Here is a 9,455-nt window from a genome sequence, read left to right on the forward strand (position 1 = left end):
ACAGACTAGTAAATATAGCAACACAACAAAAAAAGAAACAGACGTCCAGATACAGAGAACAAATTAGTGGTTACCAGTGAGGAGAGGGAAGGGAGAAGGGGCAACAGGGGTAGGGGATTCAAAGGTATGAATTATTCTATATGAAATAAGCTACAAGGATATATTGTACAACACCAGGGGGGAAAGCCACTATTTCATAGTAACTATCAAAGGAGTATAACCTGTAAAACTGTGAATCACTATGTTATACACCCAAAACCTATATAATGCTGTACATAAGCTATAGCACAATGAAAAAAATACAGTGCCATTTCCCAACCAGGATAACGAATTGGTAGAATGCACCAATTTTAGTTCTATTCAACAAGAGTACTTAAAACACACATACATGCTTACAATCCGCTGCCATAAAATAAGCCCATTTGAAGTGTGTAGTTCAATTATTTTAGTATATTCACAAAGCAGTACAACTATCACCACTGAGTCCAGAACATTTTCATCAACCCCAAAAAGAAACTCCCTGTCCATTAGAAGCTACTTCTTCTTCTCTCAAACTCTTCTCCCAAACTCTATCCCCACTAAACCTACGCCAACACTTGTCTACTTTCTGTCTCTATGGATTTACCTATTATGAATATTTCTCAAGAAGCAGATCAGGTGGTCTGGTATTCCCATCTCTTTCAGAATTTTCCACAGTTTATTGTGATCCACACAGTCAAAGGCTTTGGCATAGTCGATAAAGCAGAAATAGATGTTTTTCTGGAACTCTCTTGCTTTTTCCATGATCCAGCGGATGTTGGCAATTTGATCTCTGGTTCCTCTGCCTTTTCTAAAACCACCTTGAACATCAGGAAGTTCACGGTTCACATATTGCTGAAGCCTGGCTTAGAGAATTTTGAGCATTACTTTACTAGCGTGTGAGATGAGTGCAATTGTGTGGTAGTTTGAGCATTCTTTGGCATTGCCTTTCTTTGGGATTGGAATGAAAACTGACCTTTTCCAGTCCTGTGGCCACCGCTGAGTTTTCCAAATGTGCTGGCATATTGAGTGCAGCATTTTCACAGCATCATCTTTCAGGATTTGAAATAGCTCCACTGGAATTTCATCACCTCCACTAGCTTTGTTCGTAGTGATGCTTTCTAAGGCCCACTTGACTTTACATTCCAGAATGTCTGGCTCTAGGTCAGTGATCACACCATCGTGATTATCTGGGTCATGAAGACCTTTTTTGTACAGTTCTTCTGTGTATTCTTGCCATCTCTTCTTAATATCTTCTGCTTCTGTTAGGTCCATACCATTTCTGTCCTTTATCGAGCCCATCTTTGCATGAAACGTTCCTTTGGTATCTCTGATTTTCTTGAAGAGATCTCTAGTCTTTCCCATTCTGTTGTTTTCCACTGGACATGGAACAACAGACTGGTTCCAAATAGGAAAAGGAGTTCGTCAAGGCTGTATATTGTCACCCTGTTTATTTAACTTATATGCACAGTACATCATGAGAAACGCTGGACTGGAAGAAACACAAGCTGGAATCAAGATTGCCGGGAGAAATATCAATCACCTCAGATATGCAGATGACACCACCCTTATGGCAGAAAGTGAAGAGGAACTCAAAAGCCTCTTGATGAAAGTGAAAGTGGAGAGTGAAAAAGTTGGCTTAAAGCTCAACATTCAGAAAACGAAGATCATGGCATCTGGTCCCACCACTTCATGGAAACTAGATGGGGAAACAGTGGAAACAGTGTCAGACTTTATTTTTCTAGGCTCCAAAATCACTGCGGATGGTGACTGCAGCCATGAAATTAAAAGACGCTTACTCCTTGGAAGGAAAGTTATGACCAACCTAGATAGCATATTCAAAAGCAGAGACATTGCTTTGCCAACAAAGGTCCATCTAGTCAAGGCTATGGTTTTTCCTGTGGTCATGTATGGATATGAGAGTTGGACTGTGAAGAAGGCTGAGCGCCGAAGAATTGAGGCTTTTGAACTGTGGTGTTGGAGAAGACTCTTGAGAGTCCCTTGGACTGCAAGGAGATCCAACCAGTCCATTCTGAAGGAGATCAGTCCTGGGATTTCTTTGGAAGGACTGATGCTAAAGCTGAAACTCCAGTACTTTGGCCACCTCATGTGAAGAGTTGACTCATTGGAAAAGACTCTGATGCTGGGAGGGATTGGGGGCAAGAGGAGAAGGGGATGACAGAGGATGAGATGGCTGGATTGGCATCACTGACTCGATGGACGTGAGTCTCAGTGAACTCCGGGAGTTGGTGATGGACAGGGAGGCCTGGCTTGCTGCAATTCATGGGGTCGCAAAGAGTCAGACACGACTGAGCTACAGATCTGATCTGATTCTGAATATTTCATATAAATGCAATCTTACACTCTGCAGCCTTTTGTGACCGGCTTCTTTCACTTAGTATAATGTTTCAAGGGTCATCCATCTCATAGCACATATTGGAATTTCATTCCTTTTTAAGGCTGTATAATATTTCTTTGTAAGGGAGACACCACACTTATCCATTTTTCAGTCAGTGGACATTTATAGCATTTCTACATTTTTGCTATCATGAATAATGCTGCTGTGAATATTGCTGTGTGTGTTTTTGTGCAGAGGTGTGTTTTCATCCCTCCTGAGCATATAGTCAGGAATGGGACTAGGTCATTTGGTAACTCGGTGGACTAGCAAACTCTTTTATACAGCATCTGTACCATGGTTCGTTCCTACCGGAGTGTACAAGGGTTCCAACTACTCCACATCCCACCAACACTTACTACCTGTCTTTTTGATTACGGCCATCTAGTGGGTGTGAAGTGACTTGTTGTAGTTTTGATTTGCCATTTTCTTAATGGTTAATAATACTGAGCATCTTTTCATGTGCTATTGGCCATTTGTATATCTTTGGGTAGAGACAAACTAGTTTTCAAAGTCCTGAAGGCACTTGATGATAAAGGAAATGTAACAATGTGTTTACCGCATTTTGATGTTAGATTAGAAGAAAAAAAAAATATATATATATATATATATATACACACTCACTCATTAAGACATTTTCTGGAGCACCTATGATATTCCAGCTACCAGAGATAGGAAAGAACCCTACCATCAACCATGAGAAGCGGCCTGGATAAGATGTTGCAGTCAGGTTCCTGGCGCGTTTATGAAGGTCTGTTTCTGACTTATCATCTGGATGATTCATCTTGATTCCTGGCAGGGGCAGAAAGGCAATGCGACAGGGTCCCTGATCTCTAGCAGCTCACTGTCTTGCGGGGGAGACAAACACATAAAGACATCACTGCCATCCCATATGGTCAGCACAATGGCAGTTGTCTGTCCAAAGAGCACAGAGCAGGGAGCCATTAATTCTGCTGAGCATCCAGGAAGGGTGCATAGGGGAGATGACATATGAATTGGGTGTTAAAGGATGTCTAGAGGCCTGACAGATGGAGAAAGCACAAGGGTGTTGTAGGCTGGGCGAAGGCGTGACATCAGTGCTGATCATGTGCAGAGGCGGAGGGTGCGAATTCGAGAGGGGTGGGGGTGAGAGCCTGGCTGTGTGGAGCTGCCGGAGGGAGCCTCTGTCTACACAATGTAAATTGGGAGACTTTTTTTGTTTAAACAAAAGAATGGTGCAATTGACTCTCAGCTTTAAGAGATCAGCTGCGGTGGCGGGGGTGGGGGCAGCCTGCTAGATGACTTAAGAGGTTGGCAAAATCTCTGCGGGGTCAAATCATAAATATTTTTGGCCTTCCCAAAACATGATCTTCATCCCAGCTTCTCGACGCCACTGCTGTAGCATGAGCAGCCACAGACAATACTTAAATGTACGAGACTGGCTGTGTCCGAACACAGCTTTATTTACAAGACCAGGAGGAGCCTGTTTGTCTGGAGGGCCATGGTTTATTGACTGCTAGATCAGACCAGGGGAAGAATGAAAGCAAGTAGACGCCTAAGTATCCAGAAGTTCTCTCATTTGTGGTGAAAATCAAAACCAAACAAGGGGAGTATTATTTGAAGCAGAGGCTACCATCAGGGTTCCAGAAGAGATAGGTCCTTAGCATGGGGTGGGCTAGAGAGCAGGACTCTGCTTCCCACCCCAGTCCAGCCCCAGCCAGCAACCAGCACAAGGCAAGGTGGAATCCCGAGACTGCCGAAGCACAGCATTGCTTCAGGCCACTGGAGTTCCCCTTCTGTCCCCTGTGTTAGCCACGTGGGACATATGGACCCTAAACCAGGGACAATCCCGACAAGGGAAGGAGGCGCCTGGATGACAAGGTAGGAAGTCCTGGCAAAGCATAACCTGGTCTGGGACAGAAGGGTCTAGTCTGGGTGATTTAGAGAAGCATGTGATCCAGGGCACCCCCGGGGACCCAGAGGTGGGACGCCCAGGTGGTCCTGGACCAGAGCTGGCAGCTGCAGAGGAGGAAACAGGGCTGCACTCGGTCTCTGCTGCAGGCTTTACAAACCAGCTTTCCATCTCGGTATGCGGAGGTGTCAGCAGGCGGGTGGAGATGCAAGAAGGTTTCTAAGTGACCCTAGAAAAACATGCAGGCTTTCAGAAAGCCATTTAAAAGGCTCAGCCTGCTGACGAAAACTGTCAAGCTTCTTCGGTCTTGGCTGGGATTAAGTCAACCCACCGGGTAGTAACCCGGGAATCGCACACTCAACAGCCTCTGATTGGCTGCTGGTGACATAAGAGAAGTTCAGGGAGGTGATTGGCGGGCCGGCCGCCGCTGTTGAGCTGTGAACCCAGAAGGGAAACAGAAATGCGGTGGGAGGGGGAGCACCCACCGACACCTTTTAAAGCTTAGGGCTTGTGTTTTACATAATAAAGATGGTGTTCAAGATAGTGATGTCTTTGTATGGTCCCTAAGGTGCACCTGGGCTCCTCTGTGTTGCTTCTGCCTGCCCTGTGCCAGATGTCTCTCTCTCCCTGGAGACTCGCAGGCAAGTGCCAACAGGTCTCCCTCCACCCCTCATCCCCTGCCCTCTGCCCAGACCTGCTGTCTGCAGCCCCAGGCGGGCAGCCGGCTCCCACCTGCAGCCTGGCCCGATAGCAGTGTCTCGAGCCGTGCCCCGGCGCCAGGGCAGGCAGCCTCCTTGACAAACTCTCCAAACAGAGAGAAGCCGCAGTGGGAGGAATAAACAGAATGAGATGCACAGACGTGTGGGCACAGCCTGGAGAGGAGTGTTGCCTTTAACAGACACGGCCACCAGGAGCTGGGGAGCGGGGACGGGTCGCGGGTCCCTTGGGGAATCACTGCGTATCCTCTGCCCTTGGCGGGTGGCCAGAGGAGAAGAAATCGCAGGCAACAGCTGGCGGCCTTGAGGCGCAGTAAGGGCTGCTCTCGAAAGCCGCTGGGTTTGTAGAAGGCATCCGCGCAGTGTGGCGGGGAAGCAGCTGAGGTTGGGATTCTATACCTGATGAGCTGCAAACTTGCGGTGTGACCGTGGGGCTCCTCTCTGAGTCTGTGTTGCTTCCTTTGGCGGGGGCAGGGTGGGGGGCGGCAGCAGTTAGGGGATACAATTCATTATCCTCGAGGCCTTTTCCAGCTCAGCCTTTCCCTCCTAATGGAACACTGGTGTTCCAGGAGCTGAACAAAGTGTTCTGGTGTCAAGAGTATTAACAATACCTGGCATTTGTTAAGCCTTATACTATGGAGCAGGTGCTGTGCTTTACAAACACTAACGCTAAACTGGAAAATAATCCTGCCAAGAAGGTATTATCTCCATCTCAAAGAAGAGGAAGTGGGTTCCAAGAGATTGACTAACTTGCCCACTGTCCCAATAACGAATACTCTTGATTTAAACCCAGGTCTTTCTGACTGCAAAGTCCCCCAAATACAATATTTTTTTCTTTCTGATTTGCTAATAAAAAAGCTGCTGCTGCTAAGTTGCTTCAGTCGTGTCTGACTCTGTGCGACCCCAGAGACGGCAGCCCACCAGGCTAACGACTAGTAATTTAGTCAATTTTAACTTTTTCTCCCGACATTTTTCTTTGATGACTACTATCAAATACTAGCAGAGCATCCAAACCTCTTGGCAAATGAATACTGAAAATGAAATGAACGCAGTGGAGACTCTTGGAAGAAGAGTCTGGGGAAGCTTGTCTGGAGCCTCAGCAGCTCGTCTCCTCCGTGAGCCAGTCTGCTTGAGGCTGTGGTTTGCTTGTTTCACATAAGTGTGCATGTTCAATCAAGCAGAATGTTTCTGGCCCAACTACATGCGAAGTTCATCGGTGTATTCTGAGTTCAACCACGGTTCTTATGAGACATAGAAATGCAGGTGTTTCATCACCTCCTGCAAAGGAAGCTGACTTCCAGGTGCTCTGTCACTGAAAACAGCTTTGAGCACCCTGGTTCCGACTCCATGAAGGCTCAATTTACAGGCAGGAACACTTCCTGGATGAACAGAGCGCGGGAGAGTTCTCTCAGCACCTTAGAGATCCCAGCCGGGGGAGCTGTCTGTTTCTCTTCCCTGGGAGTCAGAGGATGTTCCTTCCCTTTAAATGTGCACCTGGAAAGTTCTCCATCAAACCAGGCTGACACAGACCGGCCCTCCACCAACAATGACTGCAGTCATTGAGTTCTAGGGTGGTTGTTGACCAGCTGGCCGGGAGGGCACAAGACGGACTAGCTGGGCCATGGACAGAGTGGGGCAGGCACCTGCCGTGAAGGGACTACACGCCACTGGCCCAGGGGATGGAGCCTGTGACATCCTGACTCCCACAGCTGCCCGTGGACCCCACCTTTCTCTTTTTGAGGTTCAGGCCATGAGCCAGAACACTTTTCTCCTTGCTGTCTCTGAATGACCTCCGACATTCAACATCAGGATCACAATTCCTGCCACCATCCTGGCGTTTTCTGCCATCAATGTGTACAACTTACTCTTCAACTATGTTTTTCAGGCAGCATTACCATTTCAGCAAGGTGGCCAGGATCTGGCCTTTCTGTGGTCCCGTCTCCATTGTATAAACTGCTACAGATTTTAAGAGATGTGTGAGCTAAGTCATTTCAATCATGTCAGACTCTGTGTGACCCCCATGGACTGCAGCCGGTCAGACTCCTCTGTTCATGGGATTCTCCAGGCAAGAATACTGGAGTGGGGTGCCACTTCCTTCTCCAGAGGATCTTCCTGACCCAGGGATTGAACCCATGTCTCTTATGTCTCCTGCACTGGCAGGCGGGTTCTTTAGATGTGTGTGCTGAGACACTTTAAAACAAAGTCAAGCCAGGGTGCTGGTGCAAGTAACTTGATTCACATCCAGATGTCTTTACTCAACTCCTACCGACAGCGAGGTGTTACTATGCACGTTATCCCCCTGGATCCCAAAGGTAACCATTTGAACTTTTACTTTTTTATTTTTGGTCTGTCTCGCTCTAAGAAGGCTTTTGTTGTTGCTGTTCCAGCTGCTAAGTCATGTCCAACTCTTTGCTAACTGCAGCATGCCAGGCTTCCCTGTCCCTCACTCTCTCCCAGAGTTTGCTCAAGTTCACGTCCATTGAACTGGTGATACTATCCAACCATCTCATTCTCTGTCACCCCTTTTCCCCCTGCCCTCAATCTCTCCCAGCATCAAAGTCTTTTCCAATGAATCGGCTCTTCGCATCAGATGGCCCAAGTGTTGGAGCTGCTGGGTTTGGGTGTCTCCAAAAAAGCAGTTGAGGTGCTACTATGTGATGTCAGGATTAACATCACTGCAGTTTTACAGATTAAAGAACAGCAACAACACTGAGACTTAGAATAAATGTTGGCCCCAAGGCCACATAGCAACTGGTAAAATGGAAACTTGACCTTAAATCTAAGAGATATAAAGAACAGAGTGCAAAGGGGGAATATTAACACTCACCTGGCAGGATTACTGCAGGGCAAATGATGTAGCTTATGTGACGTGCAGGGGCAGGAGAGCAGCAGGTACTTAAAGAGTGCTGTCTTCCTTCCTCTCCCATCTTCAGATGCTGAGCTCTTTCCATGACACCACCCTGCCTCGTCATCACTGCAGCGCACCAGAGAGGATGTTATACATCAGCTTTACGCCACCACAGTCAGGTAATTTGAGCCTCATGATGACCCTTGAGAAGTAGGCATTATCCCTATTTACTAGAAGAGGAAACCCAACTTTTTAGAGGATAAAGGATCTCCTGGGGCCAGTTAGCTGAAAAGAAGAAGGGGTGGGATTTGATGACCCCTTTCTAGGTTTGATGACCACCCAGAGGTCACGTCTTTCCTGTTAAGCCACACAGTCACTTTCAGTCAATAATTAAGCTTCTGATAGTAATAGGCATAGAAAGTGTAGGTATTTTCTTTAGATGAAAACTAAAAGTGTTAGTCACTCAGTTGTGTTCAACTCTTTGTGACCCCATGGACTGTAGCTCGCCAGGCTCCTCTGTCCACAGGATTTCCCACACAAGAATACTGGAGTGGGTTTCCATTTCCTCCTCCAGGGGATCTTCCCGACCCAGGGATCGAACCTGCGTCTCCTATATGGCAGGCAGATTCTTTACAGTCCAAGTCACTAGGGAAGCTCCTTTCTTTAGATAACTTAATACTATGTGGAAATATCATTTGGAAACTGGAAAGCAGAAATGCTTTCTCTTCTGTGAGTAAAAAGGAAAGAAACTGAGAAGAGAGGTGGCTACATAATTGTATGTACGTATGTAATTGCAGAAAATAATCCTGTAGCTTAAAGTTCACATGAAAACCTGAGGGAAACATCATAAAAATATTTTTTAAAAAAGCATAAAAATATTCTGATGGAAACATCATAAAATATGCTTACTGCATATTTTAAAAATAAAAGTATTTTACATTTAGAAATGAGTTAAACATTTCGAAAACTCTCATTCTTTCACTGGAAAAAAATCTGCTTTTTTTGGTCTTGAATAAAAATATCTGGAAAACGTATGTTTGCTGCTCTAGTTAAATGAAGCCGCTGGCAGCTCTGCGCTTGTGCTGGCTGTGGCTGTGCTCCTCACAAAAGCAGCGAAAACATGACCCCAACCCCTCCCTCACCTGCTCAACTGGAAGATAGGCCACCTCCCAGTGAGTTCAGTGACATGCTTCGATCAGCTTCAGGTTCTGGAAGAGCTCCAAGGTTTGAAAAACAAATGGCTTTCAGCATCTGGTCCTCCCAAATAGGAAACCTTAAAATTATGTTTGAGGTATGAAGGATGCATAAAAAGGTGGTGTCAAACAACTAGAGTGTGGTTACAAAAGAAACTGAAATGGAGTCTCCTGTACTAGGGATCGAATCAAGTCTAAATAAATATTTAGCTCACAATATAAATGCATTTGGTTAAAATTTTCAATCAAGGTTTTTGGGCTAAAACATAGATTGGTCCCTACTCATTTGGTTTCCATCATTTTTTCAATATGAAATTATGTAATTGGCCAAGGAACAGGGGAGGATCAAAACCTCAGATCTCACAGGGCTAGGCAGGTGATCTAAACCAGAGAG

The sequence above is a fragment of the Bubalus bubalis genome, chromosome 21 (assembly GCF_019923935.1).
Source record: "Bubalus bubalis isolate 160015118507 breed Murrah chromosome 21, NDDB_SH_1, whole genome shotgun sequence".
NCBI lineage: Eukaryota > Metazoa > Chordata > Mammalia > Artiodactyla > Bovidae > Bubalus > Bubalus bubalis.